Below are 26,648 nucleotides of genomic sequence, written 5' to 3'. Positions count from 1 at the left end.
CTGTATCAGCCCCTCTGTTTCAGCCCCTCTGTTTCTCGCCCTCTGTTTCTCGCCCTCTGTTTCAGCCCCTCTGTTTCAGCCCCTCTGTTTCAGCCCCGCTGTTTCTCGCCCTCTGTTTCTCGCCCACTGTTTCTCGCCCTCTGTTTCAGCCCCTCTGTTTCAGCCCCTCTGTTTCAGCCCCTCTGTTTCAGCCCCTCTGTTTCAGCCCCTCTGTCTCTTTCCTCTGTTTCTCGCTCTCTGTTTCTCGCCCTCTGTTTCTCGCCCTCTGTTTCAGCCCCTCTGTTGCAGCCCCTCTGTTTCAGCCCCTCTTTTTCTCGCCCTCTGTTTCTCGCCCTCTGTTTCTCGCCCTCTGTTTCAGCCCCTCAGTTTCAGCCCCTTTGTTTCAGCCCCTCTGTTTCAGCCCCTCTGTTTCTCGCCCTCTGTTTCAGCCCCTCTGTTTCAGCCCCTCTGTTTCAGCCCCTCTGTTTCAGCACCTCTGTTTCAGCCCCTCTGTTTCTCGCCCTCTGTTTCTCGCCCTCTGTTTCTCGCCCTCTGTTTCTCGCCCCTCTGTTTCAGCCCCTCTGTTTCAGTCCCTCTGTTTCAGCGCCTCTGTTTCTCGCCCTCTGTTTCTCGCCCTCTGTTTCAGCCCCTCTGTTTCAGCCCCTCTGTTTCAGCCCCTCTGTTTCTCGCCCTCTGTTTCAGCCCCTCTGTTTCAGCCCCTCTGTTTCTCGCCCTCTGTTTCAGCCCCTCTGTTTCAGCCCCTCTGTATCAGCCCCTCTGTTTCAGCCCCTCTGTTTCAGCCCCTCTGTATCAGCCCCTCTGTTTCAGCCCCTCTGTTTCTCGCCATCTGTTTCTCGCCCTCTGTTTCAGCCCCTCTGTTTCAGCCCCTCTGTTTCAGCCCCTCTGTTTCAGCCCCTCTGTTTCAGCCCCTCTGTTTCTCGCCCTCTGTTTCTCGCCCTCTGTTTCTCGCTCTCTGTTTCTCGCCCTCTATTTCTCGCCCTCTCTTTCAGCCCCTCTGTTTCAGCCCCTCTGTTTCAGCCCCTCTGTTTCTCGCCCTCTGTTTCAGCCCCTCTGTTTCTCGCCCTCTGTTTCAGCCCCTCTGTTTCAGCCCCTCTGTATCAGCCCCTCTGTTTCAGCCCCTCTGTTTCTCGCCCTCTGTTTCTCGCCCTCTGTTTCTCGCTCTCTGTAACTCGCCCTCTGTTTCTCGCCCTCTGTTTCAGCCCCTCTGTTTCAGCCCCTCTGTATCAGCCCCTCTGTTTCAGCCCCTCTGTTTCTCGCCCTCTGTTTCTCGCCCTCTGTTTCTCGCTCTCTGTTTCTCGCCCTCTGTTTCTCGCCCTCTGTTTCAGCCCCTCTGTTTCAGCCCCTCTGTTTCAGCCCCGCTGTTTCTCGCCCTCTGTTTCTCGCCCACTGTTTCTCGCCCTCTGTTTCAGCCCCTCTGTTTCAGCCCCTCTGTTTCAGCCCCTCTGTTTCAGCCCCTCTGTTTCAGCCCCTCTGTCTCTTTCCTCTGTTTCTCGCTCTCTGTTTCTCGCCCTCTGTTTCTCGCCCTCTGTTTCAGCCCGTCTGTTTCAGCCCCTCTGTTTCAGCCCCACTTTTTCTCGCCCTCTGTTTCTCGCCCTCTGTTTCTCGCCCACTGTTTCAGCCCCTCAGTTTCAGCCCCTTTGTTTCAGCCCCTCTGTTTCAGCCCCTCTGTTTCTCGCCCTCTGTTTCAGCCCCTCTGTTTCAGCCCCTCTGTTTCAGCCCCTCTGTTTCAGCACCTCTGTTTCAGCCCCTCTGTTTCTCGCCCTCTGTTTCTCGCCCTCTGTTTCTCGCCCTCTGTTTCTCGCCCCTCTGTTTCAGCCCCTCTGTTTCAGTCCCTCTGTTTCAGCGCCTCTGTTTCTCGCCCTCTGTTTCTCGCCCTCTGTTTCAGCCCCTCTGTTTCAGCCCCTCTGTTTCAGCCCCTCTGTTTCTCGCCCTCTGTTTCAGCCCCTCTGTTTCAGCCCCTCTGTTTCTCGCCCTCTGTTTCAGCCCCTCTGTTTCAGCCCCTCTGTATCAGCCCCTCTGTTTCAGCCCCTCTGTTTCAGCCCCTCTGTATCAGCCCCTCTGTTTCAGACCCTCTGTTTCTCGCCATCTGTTTCTCGCCCTCTGTTTCAGCCCCTCTGTTTCAGCCCCTCTGTTTCAGCCCCTCTGTTTCAGCCCCTCTGTTTCAGCCCCTCTGTTTCTCGCCCTCTGTTTCTCGCCCTCTGTTTCTCGCTCTCTGTTTCTCGCCCTCTATTTCTCGCCCTCTCTTTCAGCCCCTCTGTTTCAGCCCCTCTGTTTCAGCCCCTCTGTTTCAGCCCCTCTGTTTCTCGCCCTCTGTTTCAGCCCCTCTGTTTCTCGCCCTCTGTTTCAGCCCCTCTGTTTCAGCCCCTCTGTATCAGCCCCTCTGTTTCAGCCCCTCTGTTTCTCGCCCTCTGTTTCTCGCCCTATTTATCTCGCTCTCTGTTTCTCGCCCTCTGTTTCTCGCCCTCTGTTTCAGCCCCTCTGTTTCAGCCCCTCTGTTTCAGCCCCGCTGTTTCTCGCCCTCTGTTTCTCGCCCACTGTTTCTCGCCCTCTGTTTCAGCCCCTCTGTTTCAGCCCCTCTGTTTCAGCCCCTCTGTCTCAGCTCCTCTGTTTCTCGCCCTTTGTTTCTCGCCCTCTGTTTCAGCCCCTCTGTTTCTCGCCCTCTGTTTCAGCCCCTCTGTTTCTCGCCCTCTGATTCAGCCCCTCTGTTTCATCCCCTCTGTTTCTCGCCCTCTGTTTCAGCCCCTCTGTTTCAGCCCCTCTGTATCAGCCCGTCTGTTTCAGCCCCTCTGTTTCTCGCCCTCTTTTTCTCGCCCTCTGTTTCAGCCCCTCTGTTTCAGCCCCTCTGTTTCAGCCCCTCTGTTTCAGCCCCTCTGTTTCAGCCCCTCTGATTCTCGCCCTCTGTTTCTCGCCCTCTGTTTCAGCCCCTCTGTTTCAGCCCCTCTGTTTCAGCCCCTCTGTTTCAGCCCCTCTTTTTCAGCCCCTCTGTTTCTCGCACCCTGTTTCTCGCCCTCTGTTTCTCGCTCTCTGTTTCTCGCCCTCTGTTTCTCGCCCTCTGTTTCAGCCTCTCTCTTTCAGCCCCTCTGTTTCAGCCCCTCTGTTTCTCGCCCTCTGTTTCTCGCCCTCTGTTTCTCGCCCTCGGTTTCAGCCCCTCTGTTTCAGCCCCTTTGTTTCAGCCCGTCTGTTTCAGCCCCTCTGTTTCACGCCCTCTGTTTCAGCCCCTCTGTTTCAGCCCCTCTGTTTCAGCCCCTCTGTTTCAACCCCTCTGTTTCAGCCCCTCTGTTTCTCGCCCTCTGTTTCTCGCCCTCTGTTTCTCACTCTCTGTTTCAGCCCCTCTGTTTCAGACCATCTGTTTCTCGCCCTCGGTTTCTCGCCCTCTGTTTCAGTCCCTCTGTTTCAGCCCCTCTGTTTCTCGCCCTCTGTTTCAGCCCCTCTGTTTCAGCCGCTCTGTTTCTCGCCCTCTGTTTCAGCCCCTCTGTTTCAGCCCCTCTGTATCAGCCCCGCTGTTTCAGCCACTCTGTTTCTCACCCTCTGTTTCTCGCCCTCTGTTTCAGCCCCTCAGTTTCAGCCCCTCTGTTTCAGCCCCTCTGTTTCAGCCCCTCTGTTTCAGCCCCTCGGTTTCTCGCCCTCTGTTTCTCGCCCTCTGTTTCTCGCTCTCTGTTTCTCGCCCTCTGTTTCTCGCCCTCTGTTTCAGTCCCTCTGTTTCAGCCCCTCTGTTTCAGCCACTCTGTTTCAGCCCGTCTGTTTCTCGCCCTCTGTTTCAGCCCCTCTGTTTCTCGCCCTCTGTTTCAGCCCCTCTGTTTCAGCCCCTCTGTATCAGCCCCTCTGTTTCAGCCCCTCTGTTTCTCGCCCTCTGTTTCTCGCCCTCTGTTTCTCGCTCTCTGTTTCTCGCCCTCTGTTTCTCGCCCTCTGTTTCAGCCCCTCTGTTTCAGCCCCTCTGTTTCAGCCCCGCTGTTTCTCGCCCTCTGTTTCTCGCCCACTGTTTCTCGCCCTCTGTTTCAGCCCCTCTGTTTCAGCCACTCTGTTTCATCCCCTGTGTTTCTCGCCATTTGTTTCAGCCCCTCTGTTTCTCGCCCTCTGTTTCTCGCCCTCTGTTTCTCGCCCTCTGTTTCAGCCCCTCTGTTTCAGCCCCTCTGTTTCTCGCCCTCTGTTTCTCGCCCTCTGTTTCTCGCCCTCTGTTTCTCGCTCTCTGTTTCAGCCCCTCTGTTTCAGACCCTCTGTTTCTCGCCCTCGGTTTCTCGCCCTCTGTTTCAGCCCCTCTGTTTCAGCCCCTCTGTTTCTCACCCTCTGTTTCTCGCCCTCTGTTTCAGCCCCTCTGTTTCATCCCCTCTGTTTCTCACCCTCTGTTTCTCGCCCTCTGTTTCAGCCCCTCTGTTTCTCGCCGTCTGTTTCTCGCCCTCTGTTTCTCGCTCTCTGTTTCTCGCCCTCTGTTTCTCGCCCTCTGTTTCAGCCCCTCTGTTTCAGCCCCTCTGTTTCAGCCACTCTGTTTCAGCCCCTCTGTTTCTCGCCGTCTGTTTCAGCCCCTCTGTTTCTCGCCCTCTGTTTCAGCCCCTCTGTTTCAGCCCCTCTGTATCAGCCCCTCTGTTTCAGCCCCTCTGTTTCTCGCCCTCTGTTTCTCGCCCTCTGTTTCTCGCCCTCTGTTTCTCGCCCACTGTTTCTCGCCCTCTGTTTCAGCCCCTCTGTTTCAGCCACTCTGTTTCATCCCCTGTGTTTCTCGCCATTTGTTTCAGCCCCTCTGTTTCAGCCCCTCTGTTTCTCGCCCTCTGTTTCAGCCCATCTGTTTCAGCCCCTCTCTATCAGCCCCTCTGTTTCAGCCCCTCTGTTTCAGCCCCTCTGTTTCTCGCCCTCTGTTTCTCGCCCTCTGTTTCTCGCTCTCTGTTTCTCGCCCTCTGTTTCTCGCTCTGTTTCAGCCCCTCTGTTTCAGCCCCTCTGTTTCAGCCCCTCTGTTTCTCGCCCTCTGTTTCTCGCCCTCTGTTTCTCGCCCTCTGTTTCAGCCACTCTGTTTCAGCCCCTTTGTTGCAGCCCATCTGCTTCAGCCCCTCTGTTTCTCGCCCTCTGTTTCAGCCCCTCTGTTTCAGCCCCTCTGTTTCAGCCCCTCTGTTTCAGCCCCTCTGTTTCAGCCCCTCTGTTTTCGCCCTCTGTTTCTCGCCCTCTGTTTCTCGCCCTCTGTTTCTCGCCCTCTGTTTCAGCCCCTCTGTTTCAGTCCCTCTGTTTCAGCCGGTCTGTTTCTCGCCCTCTGTTTCTCGCCCTCTGTTTAGGCCCCTCTGTTTCAGCCCTTCTGTTTTAGCCCCTCTGTTTCTCGCCCTCTGTTTCAGCCCCTCTGTTTCAGCCCCTCTGTTTCTCGCCCTCTGTTTCAGCCCCTCTGTTTCAGCCCCTCTGTATCAGCCCCTCTGTTTCAGCCCCTCTGTTTCTCGCCCTCTGTTTCTCGCCCACTGTTTCAGCCCCTCTGTTTCAGCCCCTCTGTTTCATCCCATCTGTTTCAGCCCCTCTGTTTCAGCCCCTCTGTTTCAGCCCCTCTGTTTCAGCCCCTCTGTTTCTCGCCCTCTGTTTCTCGCTCTCTGTTTCTCGCCCTCTGTTTCAGCCCCTCTGTTTCTCGCCCAATGTTTCAGCTCCTCTGTTTCTCGCCATCTGTTTCAGCCCCTCTGTTTCAGCCCCTCTGTTTCTCGCCCTCTGTTTCAGCCCCTCTGTTTCAGCCCCTCTGTTTCAGCCCCTCTGTTTCAGCACCTCTGTTTCTCGCCCTTTGTTTCTCGCCCTCTGTTTCGGCCCCTCTGTTTCTCGCCCTCTGTTTCAGCCGCTCTGTTTCTCGCCCTCTGTTTCAGCCCCTCTGTTTCAGTCCCTCTGTTTCAGCCCCTCTGTTTCAGCCCCTCTGTTTCAGCCCCTCTGTTTCACGCCCTCTGTTTCAGCCCCTCTGTTTCAGCCCCTCTGTTTCTCGCCCTCTGTTTCAGCCCCTCTGTTTCAGCCCCTCTGTATCAGCCCCTCTGTTTCAGCCCCTCTGTTTCTCGCCCTCTGTTTCTCGCCCTCTGTTTCAGCCCCTCTGTTTCAGCCCCTCTGTTTCAGCCCCTCTGTATCAGCCCCTCTGTTTCAGCCCCTCTGTTTCTCGCCCTCTGTTTCTCGCCCTCTGTTTCTCGCTCTCTGTTTCTCGCCCTCTGTTTCTCGCCCTCTGTTTCAGCCCCTCTGTTTCAGCCCCTCTGTTTCAGCCCCGCTGTTTCTCGCCCTCTGTTTCTCGCCCACTGTTTCTCGCCCTCTGTTTCAGCCCCTCTGTTTCAGCCCCTCTGTTTCAGCCCCTCTGTTTCAGCCCCTCTGTCTCTTTCCTCTGTTTCTCCCTCTCTGTTTCTCGCCCTCTGTTTCTCGCCCTCTGTTTCAGCCCCTCTGTTGCAGCCCCTCTGTTTCAGCCCCTCTGTTTCTCGCCCTCTGTTTCTCGCCCTCTGTTTCTCGCCCTCTGTTTCTCGCCCCTCTGTTTCAGCCCCTCTGTTTCAGTCCCTCTGTTTCAGCGCCTCTGTTTCTCGCCCTCTGTTTCTCGCCCTCTGTTTCAGCCCCTCTGTTTCAGCCCCTCTGTTTCAGCCCCTCTGTTTCTCGCCCTCTGTTTCAGCCCCTCTGTTTCAGCCCCTCTGTTTCTCGCCCTCTGTTTCAGACCCTCTGTTTCAGCCCCTCTGTATCAGCCCCTCTGTTTCAGCCCCTCTGTTTCAGCCCCTCTGTATCAGCCCCTCTGTTTCAGCCCCTCTGTTTCTCGCCATCTGTTTCTCGCCCTCTGTTTCAGCCCCTCTGTTTCAGCCCCTCTGTTTCAGCCCCTCTGTTTCAGCCCCTCTGTTTCAGCCCCTCTGTTTCTCGCCCTCAGTTTCTCGCCCTCTGTTTCTCGCTCTCTGTTTCTCGCCCTCTATTTCTCGCCCTCTCTTTCAGCCCCTCTGTTTCAGCCCCTCTGTTTCAGCCCCTCTGTTTCAGCCCCTCTGTTTCTCGCCCTCTGTTTCAGCCCCTCTGTTTCTCGCCCTCTGTTTCAGCCCCTCTATTTCAGCCCCTCTGTATCAGCCCCTCTGTTTCAGCCCCTCTGTTTCTCGCCCTCTGTTTCTCGCCCTCTGTTTCTCGCTCTCTGTTTCTCGCCCTCTGTTTCTCGCCCTCTGTTTCAGCCCCTCTGTTTCAGCCCCTCTGTATCAGCCCCTCTGTTTCAGCCCCTCTGTTTCTCGCTCTCTGTTTCTCGCCCTCTGTTTCTCGCTCTCTGTTTCTCGCCCTCTGTTTCTCGCCCTCTGTTTCAGCCCCTCTGTTTCAGCCCCTCTGTTTCAGCCCCGCTGTTTCTCGCCCTCTGTTTCTCGCCCACTGTTTCTCGCCCTCTGTTTCAGCCCCTCTGTTTCAGCCCCTCTGTTTCAGCCCCTCTGTTTCAGCCCCTCTGTTTCAGCCCCTCTGTCTCTTTCCTCTGTTTCTCGCTCTCTGTTTCTCGCCCTCTGTTTCTCGCCCTCTGTTTCAGCCCCTCTGTTTCAGCCCCTCTGTTTCAGCCCCACTTTTTCTCGCCCTCTGTTTCTCGCCCTCTGTTTCTCGCCCTCTGTTTCAGCCCCTCAGTTTCAGCCCCTTTGTTTCAGCCCCTCTGTTTCAGCCCCTCTGTTTCTCGCCCTCTGTTTCAGCCCCTCTGTTTCAGCCCCTCTGTTTCAGCCCCTCTGTTTCAGCACCTCTGTTTCAGCCCCTCTGTTTCTCGCCCTCTGTTTCTCGCCCTCTGTTTCTCGCCCTCTGTTTCTCGCCCCTCTGTTTCAGCCCCTCTGTTTCAGTCCCTCTGTTTCAGCGCCTCTGTTTCTCGCCCTCTGTTTCTCGCCCTCTGTTTCAGCCCCTCTGTTTCAGCCCCTCTGTTTCAGCCCCTCTGTTTCTCGCCCTCTGTTTCAGCCCCTCTGTTTCAGCCCCTCTGTTTCTCGCCCTCTGTTTCAGCCCCTCTAATTCAGCCCCTCTGTATCAGCCCCTCTGTTTCAGCCCCTCTGTTTCAGCCCCTCTGTATCAGCCCCTCTGTTTCAGCCCCTCTGTTTCTCGCCATCTGTTTCTCGCCCTCTGTTTCAGCCCCTCTGTTTCAGCCCCTCTGTTTCAGCCCCTCTGTTTCAGCCCCTCTGTTTCAGCCCCTCTGTTTCTCGCCCTCTGTTTCTCGCCCTCTGTTTCTCGCTCTCTGTTTCTCGCCCTCTATTTCTCGCCCTCTCTTTCAGCCCCTCTGTTTCAGCCCCTCTGTTTCAGCCCCTCTGTTTCAGCCCCTCTGTTTCTCGCCCTCTGTTTCAGCCCCTCTGTTTCTCGCCCTCTGTTTCAGCCCCTCTGTTTCAGCCCCTCTGTATCAGCCCCTCTGTTTCAGCCCCTCTGTTTCTCGCCCTCTGTTTCTCGCCCTCTGTTTCTCGCTCTCTGTTTCTCGCCCTCTGTTTCTCGCCCTCTGTTTCAGCCCCTCTGTTTCAGCCCCTCTGTTTCAGCCCCGCTCTTTCTCGCCCTCTGTTTCTCGCCCACTGTTTCTCGCCCTCTGTTTCAGCCCCTCTGTTTCAGCCCCTCTGTTTCAGCCCCTCTGTTACAGCTCCTCTGTTTCTCGCCCTTTGTTTCTCGCCCTCTGTTTCAGCCCCTCTGTTTCTCGCCCTCTGTTTCAGCCCCTCTGTTTCTCGCCCTCTGTTTCAGCCCCTCTGTTTCATCCCCTCTGTTTCTCGCCCTCTGTTTCAGCCCCTCTGTTTCAGCCCCTCTGTATCAGCCCGTCTGTTTCAGCCCCTCTGTTTCTCGCCCTCTTTTTCTCGCCCTCTGTTTCAGCCCCTCTGTTTCAGCCCCTCTGTTTCAGCCCCTCTGTTTCAGCCCCTCTGTTTCAGCCCCTCTGATTCTCGCCCTCTGTTTCTCGCCCTCTGTTTCAGCCCCTCTGTTTCAGCCCCTCTGTTTCAGCCCCTCTGTTTCAGCCCCTCTTTTTCAGCCCCTCTGTTTCTCGCACCCTGTTTCTCGCCCTCTGTTTCTCGCTCTCTGTTTCTCGCCCTCTGTTTCTCGCCCTCTGTTTCAGCCCCTCTCTTTCAGCCCCTCTGTTTCAGCCCCTCTGTTTCTCGCCCTCTGTTTCTCGCCCTCTGTTTCTCGCCCTCGGTTTCAGCCCCTCTGTTTCAGCCCCTTTGTTTCAGCCCGTCTGTTTCAGCCCCTCTGTTTCACGCCCTCTGTTTCAGCCCCTCTGTTTCAGCCCCTCTGTTTCAGCCCCTCTGTTTCAGCCCCTCTGTTTCAGCCCCTCTGTTTCTCGCCCTCTGTTTCTCGCCCTCTGTTTCTCGCCCTCTGTTTCTCACTCTCTGTTTCAGCCCCTCTGTTTCAGACCATCTGTTTCTCGCCCTCGGTTTCTCGCCCTCTGTTTCAGTCCCTCTGTTTCAGCCCCTCTGTTTCTCGCCCTCTGTTTCAGCCCCTCTGTTTCAGCCGCTCTGTTTCTCGCCCTCTGTTTCAGCCCCTCTGTTTCAGCCCCTCTGTATCAGCCCCGCTGTTTCAGCCACTCTGTTTCTCACCCTCTGTTTCTCGCCCTCTGTTTCAGCCCCTCAGTTTCAGCCCCTCTGTTTCAGCCCCTCTGTTTCAGCCCCTCTGTTTCAGCCCCTCGGTTTCTCGCCCTCTGTTTCTCGCCCTCTGTTTCTCGCTCTCTGTTTCTCGCCCTCTGTTTCTCGCCCTCTGTTTCAGTCCCTCTGTTTCAGCCCCTCTGTTTCAGCCACTCTGTTTCAGCCCGTCTGTTTCTCGCCCTCTGTTTCAGCCCCTCTGTTTCTCGCCCTCTGTTTCAGCCCCTCTGTTTCAGCCCCTCTGTATCAGCCCCTCTGTTTCAGCCCCTCTGTTTCTCGCCCTCTGTTTCTCGCCCTCTGTTTCTCGCTCTCTGTTTCTCGCCCTCTGTTTCTCGCCCTCTGTTTCAGCCCCTCTGTTTCAGCCCCTCTGTTTCAGCCCCGCTGTTTCTCGCCCTCTGTTTCTCGCCCACTGTTTCTCGCCCTCTGTTTCAGCCCCTCTGTTTCAGCCACTCTGTTTCATCCCCTGTGTTTCTCGCCATTTGTTTCAGCCCCTCTGTTTCTCGCCCTCTGTTTCTCGCCCTCTGTTTCTCGCCCTCTGTTTCAGCCCCTCTGTTTCAGCCCCTCTGTTTCTCGCCCTCTGTTTCTCGCCCTCTGTTTCTCGCCCTCTGTTTCTCGCTCTCTGTTTCAGCCCCTTTGTTTCAGACCCTCTGTTTCTCGCCCTCGGTTTCTCGCCCTCTGTTTCAGCCCCTCTGTTTCAGCCCCTCTGTTTCTCACCCTCTGTTTCTCGCCCTCTGTTTCAGCCCCTCTGTTTCATCCCCTCTGTTTCTCACCCTCTGTTTCTCGCCCTCTGTTTCAGCCCCTCTGTTTCTCGCCGTCTGTTTCTCGCCCTCTGTTTCTCGCTCTCTGTTTCTCGCCCTCTGTTTCTCGCCCTCTGTTTCAGCCCCTCTGTTTCAGCCCCTCTGTTTCAGCCACTCTGTTTCAGCCCCTCTGTTTCTCGCCGTCTGTTTCATCCCCTCTGTTTCTCGCCCTCTGTTTCAGCCCCTCTGTTTCAGCCCCTCTGTATCATCCCCTCTGTTTCAGCCCCTCTGTTTCTCGCCCTCTGTTTCTCGCCCTCTGTTTCTCGCCCTCTGTTTCTCGCCCACTGTTTCTCGCCCTCTGTTTCAGCCCCTCTGTTTCAGCCACTCTGTTTCATCCCCTGTGTTTCTCGCCATTTGTTTCAGCCCCTCTGTTTCAGCCCCTCTGTTTCTCGCCCTCTGTTTCAGCCCAACTGTTTCAGCCCCTCTCTATCAGCCCCTCTGTTTCAGCCCCTCTGTTTCAGCCCCTCTGTTTCTCGCCCTCTGTTTCTCGCCCTCTGTTTCTCGCTCTCTGTTTCTCGCCCTCTGTTTCTCTCTCTGTTTCAGCCCCTCTGTTTCAGCCCCTCTGTTTCAGCCCCTCTGTTTCTCGCCCTCTGTTTCTCGCCCTCTGTTTCTCGCCCTCTGTTTCAGCCACTCTGTTTCAGCCCCTTTGTTGCAGCCCATCTGCTTCAGCCCCTCTGTTTCTCGCCCTCTGTTTCAGCCCCTCTGTTTCAGCCCCTCTGTTTCAGCCCCTCTGTTTCAGCCCATCTGTTTCAGCCCCTCTGTTTCAGCCCCTCTGTTTCAGCCCCTCTGTTTCAGCCCCTCTGTTTCTCGCCCTCTGTTTCTCGCTCTCTGTTTCTCGCCCTCTGTTTCAGCCCCTCTGTTTCTCGCCCACTGTTTCAGCCCCTCTGTTTCTCGCCCTCTGTTTCAGCCCCTCTGTTTCAGTCCCTCTGTTTCAGCCGGTCTGTTTCTCGCCCTCTGTTTCTCGCCCTCTGTTTAGGCCCCTCTGTTTCAGCCCTTCTGTTTCAGCCCCTCTGTTTCTCGCCCTCTGTTTCAGCCCCTCTGTTTCAGACCCTCTGTTTCTCGCCCTCTGTTTCAGCCCCTCTGTTTCAGCCCCTCTGTATCAGCCCCTCTGTTTCAGCCCCTCTGTTTCTCGCCCTCTGTTTCTCGCCCACTGTTTCAGCCCCTCTGTTTCAGCCCCTCTGTTTCAGCCCATCTGTTTCAGCCCCTCTGTTTCAGCCCCTCTGTTTCAGCCCCTCTGTTTCAGCCCCTCTGTTTCTCGCCCTCTGTTTCTCGCTCTCTGTTTCTCGCCCATTGTTTCAGCCCCTCTGTTTCTCGCCATCTGTTTCAGCCCCTCTGTTTCAGCCCCTCTGTTTCTCGCCCTCTGTTTCAGCCCCTCTGTTTCAGCCCCTCTGTTTCAGCCCCTCTGTTTCAGCACCTCTGTTTCTCGCCCTTTGTTTCTCGCCCTCTGTTTCGGCCCCTCTGTTTCTCGCCCTCTGTTTCAGCCTCTCTGTTTCTCGCCCTCTGTTTCAGCCCCTCTGTTTCAGTCCCTCTGTTTCAGCCCCTCTGTTTCAGCCCCTCTGTTTCAGCCCCTCTGTTTCACGCCCTCTGTTTCAGCCCCTCTGTTTCAGCCCCTCTGTTTCTCGCCCTCTGTTTCAGCCCCTCTGTTTCAGCCCCTCTGTATCAGCCCCTCTGTTTCAGCCCCTCTGTTTCTCGCCCTCTGTTTCTCGCCCTCTGTTTCAGCCCCTCTGTTTCAGCCCCTCTGTTTCAGCCCCTCTGTATCAGCCCCTCTGTTTCAGCCCCTCTGTTTCTCGCCCTCTGTTTCTCGCCCTCTGTTTCTCGCTCTCTGTTTCTCGCCCTCTGTTTCTCGCCCTCTGTTTCAGCCCCTCTGTTTCAGCCCCTCTGTTTCAGCTCCGCTGTTTCTCGCCCTCTGTTCCTCGCCCAGTGTTTCTCGCCCTCTGTTTCAGCCCCTCTGTTTCAGCCCCTCTGTTTCAGCCCCTCTGTTTCAGCCCCTCTGTCTCTTTCCTCTGTTTCTCGCTCTCTGTTTCTCGCCCTCTGTTTCTCGCCCTCTGTTTCAGCCCCTCTGTTTCAGCCCCTCCGTTTCAGCCCCTCTTTTTCTCGCCCTCTGTTTCTCGCCCTCTGTTTCTCGCCCTCTGTTTCAGCCCCTCAGTTTCAGCCCCTTTGTTTCAGCCCCTCTGTTTCAGCCCCTCTGTTTCTCGCCCTCTGTTTCAGCCCCTCTGTTTCAGCCCCTCTTTTTCAGCCCCTCTGTTTCAGCACCTCTGTTTCAGCCCCTCTGTTTCTCGCCCTCTGTTTCTCGCCCTCTGTTTCTCGCCCTCTGTTTCTCGCCCTCTGTTTCAGCCCATCTGTTTATGCCCCTTTGTTTCAGCCCCTCTGTTTCAGCCCCTCTGTTTCACGACCTCTGTTTCAGCCCCTCTGTTTCAGCCCCTCTGTTTCTCGCCCTTTGTTTCAGCCCCTCTGTTTCAGCCCCTCTGTATCAGCCCCGCTGTTTCAGCCACTCTGTTTCTCACCCTCTGTTTCTCGCCCTCTGTTTCAGCCCCTCTGTTTCATCCCCTCTGTTTCAGCCCCTCTGTTTCAGCCCCTCTGTTTCAGCCCCTCTGTTTCTCGCCCTCTGTTTCTCGCCCTCTGTTTCTCGCTCTCTGTTTCTCGCCCTCTGTTTCTCGCACTCTGTTTCAGCCCCTCTGTTTCAGCCCCTCTGTTTCAGCCACTCTGTTTCAGCCCCTCTGTTTCTCGCCCTCTGTTTCAGCCCCTCTGTTTCTCGCCCTCTGTTTCTGCCCCTCTGTTTCAGCCCCTCTGTATCAGCCCCTCTGTTTCAGCCCCACTGTTTCTCGCCCTCTGTTTCTCGCCCTCTGTTTCTCGCCCTCTGTTTCTCGCCCACTGTTTCTCGCCCTCTGTTTCAGCCCCTCTGTTTCAGCCACTCTGTTTCATCCCCTGTGTTTCTCGCCATTTGTTTCAGCCCCTCTGTTTCAGCCCCTCTGTTTCTCGCCCTCTGTTTCAGCCTCTCTGTTTCTCGCCCTCTGTTTCAGCCCCTCTGTTTCAGTCCCTCTGTTTCAGCCCCTCTGTTTCAGCCCCTCTGTTTCAGCCCCTCTGTTTCACGCCCTCTGTTTCAGCCCCTCTGTTTCAGCCCCTCTGTTTCTCGCCCTCTGTTTCAGCCCCTCTGTTTCAGCCCCTCTGTATCAGCCCCTCTGTTTCAGCCCCTCTGTTTCTCGCCCTCTGTTTCTCGCCCTCTGTTTCAGCCCCTCTGTTTCAGCCCCTCTGTTTCAGCCCCTCTGTATCAGCCCCTCTGTTTCAGCCCCTCTGTTTCTCGCCCTCTGTTTCTCGCCCTCTGTTTCTCGCTCTCTGTTTCTCGCCCTCTGTTTCTCGCCCTCTGTTTCAGCCCCTCTGTTTCAGCCCCTCTGTTTCAGCCCCGCTGTTTCTCGCCCTCTATTCCTCGCCCAGTGTTTCTCGCCCTCTGTTTCAGCCCCTCTGTTTCAGCCCCTCTGTTTCAGCCCCTCTGTTTCAGCCCCTCTGTCTCTTTCCTCTGTTTCTCGCTCTCTGTTTCTCGCCCTCTGTTTCTCGCCCTCTGTTTCAGCCCCTCTGTTTCAGCCCCTCCGTTTCAGCCCCTCTTTTTCTCGCCCTCTGTTTCTCGCCCTCTGTTTCTCGCCCTCTGTTTCAGCCCCTCAGTTTCAGCCCCTTTGTTTCAGCCCCTCTGTTTCAGCCCCTCTGTTTCTCGCCCTCTGTTTCAGCCCCTCTGTTTCAGCCCCTCTTTTTCAGCCCCTCTGTTTCAGCACCTCTGTTTCAGCCCCTCTGTTTCTCGCCCTCTGTTTCTCGCCCTCTGTTTCTCGCCCTCTGTTTCTCGCCCTCTGTTTCAGCCCATCTGTTTATGCCCCTTTGTTTCAGCCCCTCTGTTTCAGCCCCTCTGTTTCACGACCTCTGTTTCAGCCCCTCTGTTTCAGCCCCTCTGTTTCTCGCCCTTTGTTTCATCCCCTCTGTTTCAGCCCCTCTGTATCAGCCCCGCTGTTTCAGCCACTCTGTTTCTCACCCTCTGTTTCTCGCCCTCTGTTTCAGCCCCTCTGTTTCATCCCCTCTGTTTCAGCCCCTCTGTTTCAGCCCCTCTGTTTCAGCCCCTCTGTTTCTCGCCCTCTGTTTCTCGCCCTCTGTTTCTCGCTCTCTGTTTCTCGCCCTCTGTTTCTCGCACTCTGTTTCAGCCCCTCTGTTTCAGCCCCTCTGTTTCAGCCACTCTGTTTCAGCCCCTCTGTTTCTCGCCCTCTGTTTCAGCCCCTCTGTTTCTCGCCCTCTGTTTCTGCCCCTCTGTTTCAGCCCCTCTGTATCAGCCCCTCTGTTTCAGCCCCTCTGTTTCTCGCCCTCTGTTTCTCGCCCTCTGTTTCTCGCCCTCTGTTTCTCGCCCACTGTTTCTCGCCCTCTGTTTCAGCCCCTCTGTTTCAGCCACTCTGTTTCATCCCCTGTGTTTCTCGCCATTTGTTTCAGCCCCTCTGTTTCAGCCCCTCTGTTTCTCGCCCTCTGTTTCAGCCCATCTGTTTCAGCCCCTCTCTATCAGCCCCTCTGTTTCAGCCCCTCTGTTTCAGCCCCTCTGTTTCTCGCCCTCTGTTTCTCGCCCTCTGTTTCTCGCTCTCTGTTTCTCGCCCTCTGTTTCTCGCTCTGTTTCAGCCCCTCTGTTTCAGCCCCTCTGTTTCAGCCCCTCTGTTTCTCGCCCTCTGTTTCTCGCCCTCTGTTTCTCGCCCTCTGTTTCAGCCACTCTGTTTCAGCCCCTTTGTTGCAGCCCATCTGCTTCAGCCCCTCTGTTTCTCGCCCTCTGTTTCAGCCCCTCTGTTTCAGCCCCTCTGTTTCAGCCCCTCTGTTTCAGCCCCTCTGTTTCAGCCCCTCTGTTTTCGCCCTCTGTTTCTCGCCCTCTGTTTCTCGCCCTCTGTTTCTCGCACTCTGTTTCAGCCCCTCTGTTTCAGTCCCTCTGTTTCAGCCGGTCTGTTTCTCGCCCTCTGTTTCTCGCCCTCTGTTTAGGCCCCTCTGTTTCAGCCCTTCTGTTTTAGCCCCTCTGTTTCTCGCCCTCTGTTTCAGCCCCTCTGTTTCAGCCCCTCTGTTTCTCGCCCTCTGTTTCAGCCCCTCTGTTTCAGCACCTCTGTATCAGCCCCTCTGTTTCAGCCCCTCTGTTTCTCGCCCTCTGTTTCTCGCCCACTGTTTCAGCCCCTCTGTTTCAGCCCCTCTGTTTCATCCCATCTGTTTCAGCTCCTCTGTTTCAGCCCCTCTGTTTCAGCCCCTCTGTTTCAGCCCCTCTGTTTCTCGCCCTCTGTTTCTCGCTCTCTGTTTCTCGCCCTCTGTTTCAGCCCCTCTGTTTCTCGCCCAATGTTTCAGCTCCTCTGTTTCTCGCCATCTGTTTCAGCCCCTCTGTTTCAGCCCCTCTGTTTCTCGCCCTCTGTTTCAGCCCCTCTGTTTCAGCCCCTCTGTTTCAGCCCCTCTGTTTCAGCACCTCTGTTTCTCGCCCTTTGTTTCTCGCCCTCTGTTTCGACCCCTCTGTTTCTCGCCCTCTGTTTCAGCCGCTCTGTTTCTCGCCCTCTGTTTCAGCCCCTCTGTTTCAGTCCCTCTGTTTCAGCCCCTCTGTTTCAGCCCCTCTGTTTCAGCCCCTCTGTTTCACGCCCTCTGTTTCAGCCCCTCTGTTTCAGCCCCTCTGTTTCTCGCCCTCTGTTTCAGCCCCTCTGTTTCAGCCCCTCTGTATCAGCCCCTCTGTTTCAGCCCCTCTGTTTCTCGCCCTCTGTTTCTCGCCCTCTGTTTCAGCCCCTCTGTTTCAGCCCCTCTGTTTCAGCCCCTCTGTATCAGCCCCTCTGTTTCAGCCCCTCTGTTTTTCGCCCTCTGTTTCTCGCCCTCTGTTTCTCGCTCTCTGTTTCTCGCCCTCTGTTTCTCGCCCTCTGTTTCAGCCCCTCTGTTTCAGCCCCTCTGTTTCAGCCCCGCTGTTTCTCGCCCTCTGTTTCTCGCCCACTGTTTCTCGCCCTCTGTTTCAGCCCCTCTGTTTCAGCCCCTCTGTTTCAGCCCCTCTGTTTCAGCCCCTCTGTTTCAGCCCCTCTGTCTCTTTCCTCTGTTTCTCGCTCTCTGTTTCTCGCCCTCTGTTTCTCGCCCTCTGTTTCAGCCCCTCTGTTGCAGCCCCTCTGTTTCAGCCCCTCTTTTTCTCGCCCTCTGTTTCTCGCCCTCTGTTTCTCGCCCTCTGTTTCAGCCCCTCAGTTTCAGCCCCTTTGTTTCAGCCCCTCTGTTTCAGCCCCTCTGTTTCTCGCCCTCTGTTTCAGCCCCTCTGTTTCACCCCCTCTGTTTCAGCCCCTCTGTTTCAGCACCTCTGTTTCAGCCCCTCTGTTTCTCGCCCTCTGTTTCTCGCCCTCTGTTTCTCGCCCTCTGTTTCTCGCCCCTCTGTTTCAGCCCCTCTGTTTCAGTCCCTCTGTTTCAGCGCCTCTGTTTCTCGCCCTCTGTTTCTCGCCCTCTGTTTCAGCCCCTCTGTTTCAGCCCCTCTGTTTCAGCCCCTCTGTTTCTCGCCCTCTGTTTCAGCCCCTCTGTTTCAGACCCTCTGTTTCTCGCCCTCTGTTTCAGACCCTCTGTTTCAGCCCCTCTGTATCAGCCCCTCTGTTTCAGCCCCTCTGTTTCAGCCCCTCTGTATCAGCCCCTCTGTTTCAGCCCCTCTGTTTCTCGCCATCTGTTTCTCGCCCTCTGTTTCAGCCCCTCTGTTTCAGCCCCTCTGTTTCAGCCCCTCTGTTTCAGCCCCTCTGTTTCTCGCCCTCTGTTTCTCGCCCTCTGTTTCTCGCTCTCTGTTTCTCGCCCTCTATTTCTCGCCCTCTCTTTCAGCCCCTCTGTTTCAGCCCCTCTGTTTCAGCCCCTCTGTTTCAGCCCCTCTGTTTCTCGCCCTCTGTTTCAGCCCCTCTGTTTCTCGCCCTCTGTTTCAGCCCCTCTGTTTCAGCCCCTCTGTATCAGCCCCTCTGTTTCAGCCCCTCTGTTTCTCGCCCTCTGTTTCTCGCCCTCTGTTTCTCGCTCTCTGTTTCTCGCCCTCTGTTTCTCGCCCTCTGTTTCAGCCCCTCTGTTTCAGCCCCTCTGTTTCAGCCCCGCTGTTTCTCGCCCTCTGTTTCTCGCCCACTGTTTCTCGCCCTCTGTTTCAGCCCCTCTGTTTCAGCCCCTCTGTATCAGCCCCTCTGTTTCAGCCCCTCTGTTTCTCGCCCTCTGTTTCTCGCCCTCTGTTTCTCGCTCTCTGTTTCTCGCCCTCTGTTTCTCGCCCTCTGTTTCAGCCCCTCTGTTTCAGCCCCTCTGTTTCAGCCCCGCTGTTTCTCGCCCTCTGTTTCTCGCCCACTGTTTCTCGCCCTCTGTTTCAGCCCCTCTGTTTCAGCCCCTCTGTTTCAGCCCCTCTGTTTCAGCTCCTCTGTTTCTCGCCCTTTGTTTCTCGCCCTCTGTTTCAGCCCCTCTGTTTCTCGCCCTCTGTTTCAGCCCCTCTGTTTCTCGCCCTCTGTTTCAGCCCCTCTGTTTCATCCCCTCTGTTTCTCGCCCTCTGTTTCAGCCCCTCTGTTTCAGCCCCTCTGTATCAGCCCATCTGTTTCAGCCCCTCTGTTTCTCGCCCTCTTTTTCTCGCCCTCTGTTTCAGCCCCTCTGTTTCAGCCCCTCTGTTTCAGCCCCTCTGTTTCAGCCCCTCTGATTCTCGCCCTCTGTTTCTCGCCCTCTGTTTCAGCCCCTCTGTTTCAGCCCCTCTGTTTCAGCCCCTCTGTTTCAGCCCCTCTTTTTCAGCCCCTCTGTTTCTCGCACCCTGTTTCTCGCCCTCTGTTTCTCGCTCTCTGTTTCTCGCCCTCTGTTTCTCGCCCTCTGTTTCAGCCCCTCTCTTTCAGCCCCTCTGTTTCAGCCCCTCTGTTTCAGCCCCTCTGTATCAGCCCCTCTGTTTCAGCCCCTCTGTTTCTCGCCCTCTGTTTCTCGCCCTCTGTTTCTCGCTCTCTGTTTCTCGCCCTCTGTTTCTCGCCCTCTGTTTCAGCCCCTCTGTTTCAGCCCCTCTGTTTCAGCCCCGCTGTTTCTCGCCCTCTGTTTCTCGCCCACTGTTTCTCGCCCTCTGTTTCAGCCCCTCTGTTTCAGCCACTCTGTTTCATCCCCTGTGTTTCTCGCCATTTGTTTCAGCCCCTCTGTTTCTCGCCCTCTGTTTCTCGCCCTCTGTTTCTCGCCCTCTGTTTCAGCCACTCTGTTTCAGCCCCTTTGTTGCAGCCCCTCTGTTTCAGCCCCTCTGTTTTCGCCCTCTGTTTCTCGCCCTCTGATTCTCGCCCTCTGTTTCTCGCCCTCTGTTTCAGCCCCTCTGTTTCAGTCCCTCTGTTTCAGCCGGTCTGTTTCTCGCCCTCTGTTTCTCGCCCTCTGTTTAGGCCCCTCTGTTTCAGCCCCTCTGTTTCAGCCCCTCTGTTTCTCGCCCTCTGTTTCAGCCCCTCTGTATCAGCCCCTCTGTTTCTCGCCCTCTGTTTCAGCCCCTCTGTTTCAGCCCCTCTGTATCAGCCTCTCTGTTTCTCGCCCTCTGTTTCTCGCCCTCTGTTTCTCGCCCACTGTTTCAGCCCCTCTGTTTCAGCCCCTCTGTTTCAGCCCATCTGTTTCAGCCCCTCTGTTTCAGCCCCTCTGTTTCATCCCCTCTGTTTCAGCCCCTCTGTTTCTCGCCCTCTGTTTCTCGCTCTCTGTTTCTGGCCCTCTGTTTCAGCCCCTCTGTTTCTCGCCCACTGTTTCAGCCCCTCTGTTTCTCGCCATCTGTTTCAGCCCCTCTGTTTCAGCCCCTCTGTTTCTCGCCCTCTGTTTCAGCCCCTCTGTTTCAGCCACTCTGTTTCATCCCCTGTGTTTCTCGCCATTTGTTTCAGCCCCTCTGTTTCTCGCCCTCTGTTTCTCGCCCTCTGTTTCTCGCCCTCTGTTTCAGCCACTCTGTTTCAGCCCCTTTGTTGCAGCCCATCTGTTTCAGCCCCTCTGTTTCTCGCCCTCTGTTTCAGCCCCTCTGTTTCAGCCCCTCTGTTTCAGCCCTTCTGTTTCAGCCCCTCTGTTTCAGCCCCTCTGTTTTCGCCCTCTGTTTCTCGCCCTCTGATTCTCGCCCTCTGTTTCTCGCCCTCTGTTTCAGCCCCTCTGTTTCAGTCCCTCTGTTTCAGCCGGTCTGTTTCTCGCCCTCTGTTTCTCGCCCTCTGTTTAGGCCCCTCTGTTTCAGCCCCTCTGTTTCAGCCCCTCTGTTTCTCGCCCTCTGTTTCAGCCCCTCTGTATAAGCCCCTCTGTTTCTCGCCCTCTGTTTCAGCCCCTCTGTTTCAGCCCCTCTGTATCAGCCTCTCTGTTTCTCGCCCTCTGTTTCTCGCCCTCTGTTTCTCGCCCACTGTTTCAGCCCCTCTGTTTCAGCCCCTCTGTTTCAGCCCATCTGTTTCAGCCCCTCTGTTTCAGCCCCTCTGTTTCATCCCCTCTGTTTCAGCCCCTCTGTTTCTCGCCCTCTGTTTCTCGCTCTCTGTTTCTGGCCCTCTGTTTCAGCCCCTCTGTTTCTCGCCCACTGTTTCAGCCCCTCTGTTTCTCGCCATCTGTTTCAGCCCCTCTGTTTCAGCCCCTCTGTTTCTCTCCCTCTGTTTCAGCCCCTCTGTTTCAGCCCCTCTGTTTCAGCCCCTCTGTTTCTCGACCTCTGTTTCTCGCCCTTTGTTTCTCGCCCTCTGTTTCGGCCCCTCTGTTTCTCGCCCTCTGTTTCAGCCCCTCTGTTTCTCGCCCTCTGTTTCAGCCCCTCTGTTTCAGTCCCTCTGTTTCAGCCCCTCTGTTTCAGCCCCTCTGTTTCACGCCCTCTGTTTCAGCCCCTCTGTTTCAGCCCCTCTGTTTCTCGCCCTCTGTTTCAGCCCCTCTGTTTCAGCCCCTCTGTATCAGCCCCTCTGTTTCAGCCCCTCTGTTTCTCGCCCTCTGTTTCTCGCCCTCTGTTTCTGCCCCTCTGTTTCAGCCCCTCTGTTTCAGCCCCTCTGTATCAGCCCCTCTGTTTCAGCCCCTCTGTTTCTTGCCCTCTGTTTCTCGCCCTCTGTTTCTCGCTCTCTGTTTCTCGCCCTCTGTTTCTCGCCCTCTGTTTCAGCCCCTCTGTTTCAGCCCCTCTGTTTCAGCCCCGCTGTTTCTCGCCCTCTGTTTCTCGCCCACTGTTTCTCGCCCTCTGTTTCAGCCCCTCTGTTTCAGCCCCTCTGTTTCAGCCCCTCTGTTTCAGCCCCTCTGTTTCAGCCCCTCTGTCTCTTTCCTCTGTTTCTCGCTCTCTGTTTCTCGCCCTCTGTTTCTCGCCCTCTGTTTCAGCCCCTCTGTTTCAGCCCCTCTGTTTCAGCCCCTCTTTTTCTCGCCCTCTGTTTCTCGCCCTCTGTTTCTCGCCCTCTGTTTCAGCCCCTCAGTTTCAGCCCCTTTGTTTCAGCCCCTCTGTTTCAGCCCCCTGTTTCTCGCCCTCTGTTTCAGCCCCTCTGTTTCAGCCCCTCTGTTTCAGCCCCTCTGTTTCAGCACCTCTGTTTCAGCCCCTCTGTTTCTCGCCCTCTGTTTCTCGCCCTCTGTTTCTCGCCCTCTGTTTCTCGCCCCTCTGTTTCAGCCCCTCTGTTTCAGTCCCTCTGTTTCAGCCCCTCTGTTTCTCGCCCTCTGTTTCTCGCCCTCTGTTTCAGCCCCTCTGTTTCAGCCCCTCTGTTTCAGCCCCTCTGTTTCTCGCCCTCTGTTTCAGCCCCTCTGTTTCAGCCCCTCTGTTTCTCGCCCGCTGTTACAGCCCCTCTGTTTCAGCCCCTCTGTATCAGCCCCTCTGTTTCAGCCCCTCTGTTTCAGCCCCTCTGTATCAGCCCCTCTGTTTCAGCCCCTCTGTTTCTCGCCCTCTGTTTCTCGCCCTCTGTTTCAGCCCCTCTGTTTCAGCCCCTCTGTTTCAGCCCCTCTGTTTCAGCCCCTCTGTTTCTCGACCTCTGTTTCTCGCCCTCTGTTTCTCGCTCTCTGTTTCTCGCCCTCTATTTCTCGCCCTCTCTTTCAGCCCCTCTGTTTCAGCCCCTCTGTTTCAGCCCCTCTGTTTCAGCCCCTCTGTTTCTCGCCCTCTGTTTCAGCCCCTCTGTTTCTCGCCCTCTGTTTCAGCCCCTCTGTTTCAGCCCCTCTGTATCAGCCCCTCTGTTTCAGCCCCTCTGTTTCTCGCCCTCTGTTTCTCGCCCTCTGTTTCTCGCCCTCTGTTTCAGCCCCTCTGTTCCACCCCCTCTGTTTCAGCCCCGCTGTTTCTCGCCCTCTGTTTCTCGCCCACTGTTTCTCGCCCTCTGTTTCAGCCCCTCTGTTTCAGCCCCTCTGTTTCAGCCCCTCTGTTTCAGCCCCTCTGTTTCTCGCCCTTTGTTTCTCGCCCTCTGTTTCAGCCCCTCTGTTTCTCGCCCTCTGTTTCAGCCCCACTGTTTCTCGCCCTCTGTTTCAGCCCCTCTGTTTCATCCCCTCTGTTTCTCGCCCTCTGTTTCAGCCCCTCTGTTTCAGCCCCTCTGTATCAGCCCCTCTGTTTCAGCCCCTCTGTTTCTCGCCCTCTGTTTCTCGCCCTCTGTTTCTCGCTCTCTGTTTCTCGCCCTCTGTTTCAGCCCCTCTGTTTCTCGCCCACTGTTTCAGCCCCTCTTTTTCTCGCCATCTGTTTCAGCCCCTCTGTTTCAGCCCCTCTGTTTCTCGCCCTCTGTTTCTCGCTCTCTGTTTCTCGCCCTCTGTTTCTCGCCCTCTGTTTCAGCCCCTCTGTTTCAGCCCCTCTGTTTCAGCCCCGCTGTTTCTCGCCCTCTGTTTCTCGCCCACTGTTTCTCGCCCTCTGTTTCAGCCCCTCTGTTTCAGCCCCTCTGTTTCAGCCCCTCTGTTTCAGCCCCTCTGTTTCAGCCCCCTGTCTCTTTCCTCTGTTTCTCGCCCTCTGTTTCTCGCCCTCTGTTTCAGCCCCTCTGTTTCAGCCCCTCTGTTTCAGCCCCTCTGTTTCTCGCCCTCTGTTTCTCGCCCTCTGTTTCTCGCCCTCTGTTTCAGCCCCTCAGTTTCAGCCCCTTTGTTTCAGCCCCTCTGTTTCAGCCCCTCTGTTTCATCCCCTCTGTTTCAGCCCCTCTGTTTCAGCCCCTCTGTTTCAGCCCCTCTGTTTCAGCACCTCTGTTTCAGCCCCTCTGTTTCTCGCCCTCTGTTTCTGGCCCTCTGTTTCTCGCCCTCTGTTTCTCGCCCTCTGTTTCAGTCCCTCTGTTTCAGCCCCTCTGTTTCTCGCCCTCTGTTTATCGCCCTCTGTTTCAGCCCCTCTGTTTCAGCCCCTCTGTTTCAGCCCCTCTGTTTCTCGCCCTCTGTTTCAGCCCCTCTGTTTCAGACCCTCTGTTTCTCGCCCTCTGTTTCAGCCCCTCTGTTTCAACCCCTCTGTATCAGCCCCTCTGTTTCAGCCCCTCTGTTTCAGCCCCTCTGTATCAGCCCCTCTGTTTCAGCCCCTCTGTTTCTCGCCCTCTGTTTCTCGCCCTCTGTTTCAGCCCCTCTGTTTCAGCCCCTCTGTTTCATCCCCTCTGTTTCTCGCCCTCTGTTTCAGCCCCTCTGTTTCAGCCCCTCTGTGTCAGCCCCTCTGTTTCAGCCCCTCTGTTTCTCGCCCTCTGTTTCTCGCCCTCTGTTTCTCGCTCTCTGTTTCTCGCCCTCTGTTTCAGCCCCTCTGTTTCTCGCCCACTGTTTCAGCCCCTCTGTTTCTCGCCATCTGTTTCAGCCCCTCTGTTTCAGCCCCTCTGTTTCTCGCCCTCTGTTTCTCGCTCTCTGTTTCTCGCCCTCTGTTTCTCGCCCTCTGTTTCAGCCCCTCTGTTTCAGCCCCTCTGTTTCAGCCCCGCTGTTTCTCGCCCTCTGTTTCTCGCCCACTGTTTCTCGCCCTCTGTTTCAGCCCCTCTGTTTCAGCCCCTCTGTTTCAGCCCCTCTGTTTCAGCCCCTCTGTTTCAGCCCCTCTGTCTCTTTCCTCTGTTTCTCGCCCTCTGTTTCTCGCCCTCTGTTTCAGCCCCTCTGTTTCAGCCCCTCTGTTTCAACCCCTCTGTTTCTCGCCCTTTGTTTCTCGCCCTCTGTTTCTCGCCCTCTGTTTCAGCCCCTCAGTTTCAGCCCCTTTGTTTCAGCCCCTCTGTTTCAGCCCCTCTGTTTCATCCCCTCTGTTTCAGCCCCTCTGTTTCAGCCCCTCTGTTTCAGCCCCTCTGTTTCAGCACCTCTGTTTCAGCCCCTCTGTTTCTCGCCCTCTGTTTCTGGCCCTCTGTTTCTCGCCCTCTGTTTCTCGCCCTCTGTTTCAGTCCCTCTGTTTCAGCCCCTCTGTTTCTCGCCCTCTGTTTCTCGCCCTCTGTTTCAGCCCCTCTGTTTCAGCCCCTCTGTTTCAGCCCCTCTGTTTCTCGCCCTCTGTTTCAGCCCCTCTGTTTCAGACCCTCTGTTTCTCGCCCTCCGTTTCAGCCCCTCTGTTTAACCCCCTCTGTATCAGGCCCTCTGTTTCAGCCCCTCTGTTTCAGCCCCTCTGTATCAGCCCCTCTGTTTCAGCCCCTCTGTTTCTCGCCCTCTGTTACTCGCCCTCTGTTTCAGCCCCTCTGTTTCAGCCCCTCTGTTTCAGCCCCTCTGTTTCAGCCCCTCTGTTTCTCGCCCTCTGTTTCTCGCCCTCTGTTTCTCGCTCTCTGTTTCTCGCCCTCTATTTCTCGCCCTCTCTTTCAGCCCCTCTGTTTCAGCCCCTCTGTTTCAGCCCCTCTGTTTCAGCCCCTCTGTTTCTCGCCCTCTGTTTCAGCCCCTCTGTTTCTCGCCCTCTGTTTCAGCCCCTCTGTTTCAGCCCCTCTGTATCAGCCCGTCTGTTTCAGCCCCTCTGTTTCTCGCCCTCTGTTTCTCGCCCTCTGTTTCTCGCTCTCTGTTTCTCGCCCTCTCTTCCTCGCCCTCTGTTTCAGCCCCTCTGTTTCAGCCCCTCTGTTTCAGCCTCGCTGTTTCTCGCCCTCTGTTTCTCGCCCACAGTTTCTCGCCCTCTGTTTCAGCCCCTCTGTTTCAGCCCCTCTGTTTCAGCCCCTCTGTTTCAGCCCCTCTGTTTCTCGCCCTTTGTTTCTCGCCCTCTGTTTCAGCCCCTCTGTTTCTCGCCCTCTGTTTCAGCCCCTCTGTTTCTCGCCCTCTGTTTCAGCCCCTCTGTTTCATCCCCTCTGTTTCTCGCCCTCTGTTTCAGCCCCTCTGTTGCAGCCCCTCAGTTTCAGCCCCTCTGTTTCAGTCCCTCTGTTTCAGCCCCTCTGTTTCAGCCCCACTGTTTCTCTCCCTCTGTTTCTCGCCCTCTGTTTCTCGCCCTCGGTTTCAGCCCCTCTGTTTCAGCCCCTTTGTTTCAGCCCGTCTGTTTCAGCCCCTCTGTTTCACGCCCTCTGTTTCAGCCCCTCTGTTTCAGCCCCTCTGTTTCAGCCCCTCTGTTTCAGCCCCTCTGTTTCAGCCCCTCTGTTTCTCGCCCTCTGTTTCTCGCCCTCTGTTTCTCACTCTCTGTTTCAGCCCCTCTGTTTCAGACCATCTGTTTCTCGCCCTCGGTTTCTCGCCCTCTGTTTCAGTCCCTCTGTTTCAGCCCCTCTGTTTCTCGCCCTCTGTTTCAGCCCCTCTGTTTCAGCCCCTCTGTTTCTCGCCCTCTGTTTCAGCCCCTCTGTTTCTGCCCCTCTGTATCAGCCCCGCTGTTTCAGCCACTCTGTTTCTCACCCTCTGTTTCTCGCCCTCTGTTTCAGCCCCTCTGTTTCAGCCCCTCTGTTTCAGCCCCTCTGTTTCAGCCCCTCTGTTTCAGCCCCTCTGTTTCTCGCCCTCTGTTTCTCGCCCTCTGTTTCTCGCTCTCTGTTTCTCGCCCTCTGTTTCTCGCCCTCTGTTTCAGTCCCTCTGTTTCAGCCCCTCTGTTTCAGCCACTCTGTTTCAGCCCGTCTGTTTCTCGCCCTCTGTTTCAGCCCCTCTGTTTCTCGCCCTCTGTTTCAGCCCCTCTGTTTCAGCCCCTCTGTATCAGCCCCTCTGTTTCAGCCCCTCTGTTTCTCGCCCTCTGTTTCTCGCCCTCTGTTTCTCGCTCTCTGTTTCTCGCCCTCTGTTTCTCGCCCTCTGTTTCAGCCCCTCTGTTTCAGCCCCTCTGTTTCAGCCCCGCTGTTTCTCGCCCTCTGTTTCTCGCCCACTGTTTCAGCCCCTCTGTTTCTCGCCCTCTGTTTCTCGCCCTCTGTTTCTCGCTCTCTGTTTCTCGCCCTCTGTTTCTCGCTCTGTTTCAGCCCCTCTGTTTCAGCCCCTCTGTTTCAGCCCCTCTGTTTCTCGCCCTCTGTTTCTCGCCCTCTGTTTCTCGCCCTCTGTTTCAGCCACTCTGTTTCAGCCCCTTTGTTGCAGCCCATCTGCTTCAGCCCCTCTGTTTCTCGCCCTCTGTTTCAGCCCCTCTGTTTCAGCCCCTCTGTTTCAGCCCCTCTGTTTCAGCCCCTCTGTTTCAGCCCCTCTGTTTTCGCCCTCTGTTTCTCGCCCTCTGTTTCTCGCCCTCTGTTTCTCGCCCTCTGTTTCAGCCCCTCTGTTTCAGTCCCTCTGTTTCAGCCGGTCTGTTTCTCGCCCTCTGTTTCTCGCCCTCTGTTTAGGCCCCTCTGTTTCAGCCCCTCTGTTTCAGCCCCTCTGTTTCTCGCCCTCTGTTTCAGCCCCTCTGTATCAGCCCCTCTGTTTCTCGCCCTCTGTTTCAGCCCCTCTGTTTCAGCCCCTCTGTATCAGCCTCTCTGTTTCTCGCCCTCTGTTTCTCGCCCTCTGTTTCTCGCCCACTGTTTCAGCCCCTCTGTTTCAGCCCCTCTGTTTCAGCCCATCTGTTTCAGCCCCTCTGTTTCAGCCCCTCTGTTTCATCCCCTCTGTTTCAGCCCCTCTGTTTCTCGCCCTCTGTTTCTCGCTCTCTGTTTCTGGCCCTCTGTTTCAGCCCCTCTGTTTCTCGCCCACTGTTTCAGCCCCTCTGTTTCTCGCCATCTGTTTCAGCCCCTCTGTTTCAGCCCCTCTGTTTCTCGCCCTCTGTTTCAGCCCCTCTGTTTCGGCCCCTCTGTTTCTCGCCCTCTGTTTCAGCCCCTCTGTTTCTCGCCCTCTGTTTAAGCCCCTCTGTTTCAGTCCCTCTGTTTCAGCCCCTCTGTTTCAGCCCCTCTGTTTCACGCCCTCTGTTTCAGCCCCTCTGTTTCAGCCCCTCTGTTTCTCGCCCTCTGTTTCTGCCCCTCTGTTTCAGCCCCTCTGTATCAGCCCCTCTGTTTCAGCCCCTCTGTTTCTCGCCCTCTGTTTCTCGCCCTCTGTTTCAGCCCCTCTGTTTCAGCCCCTCTGTATCAGCCCCTCTGTATCAGCCCCTCTGTTTCAGCCCCTCTGTTTCTCGCCCTCAGTTTCTCGCCCTCTGTTTCTCGCTCTCTGTTTCTCGCCCTCTGTTTCTCGCCCTCTGTTTCAGCCCCTCTGTTTCAGCCCCTCTGTTTCAGCC

The sequence above is a fragment of the Stegostoma tigrinum genome, chromosome 29 (genome assembly GCF_030684315.1).
Source record: "Stegostoma tigrinum isolate sSteTig4 chromosome 29, sSteTig4.hap1, whole genome shotgun sequence".
Taxonomy (NCBI): Eukaryota; Metazoa; Chordata; class Chondrichthyes; order Orectolobiformes; family Stegostomatidae; genus Stegostoma; species Stegostoma tigrinum.
The sequence above is the reverse complement of the archived record's forward strand: the minus strand, read 5'-3'. Positions refer to the sequence as shown.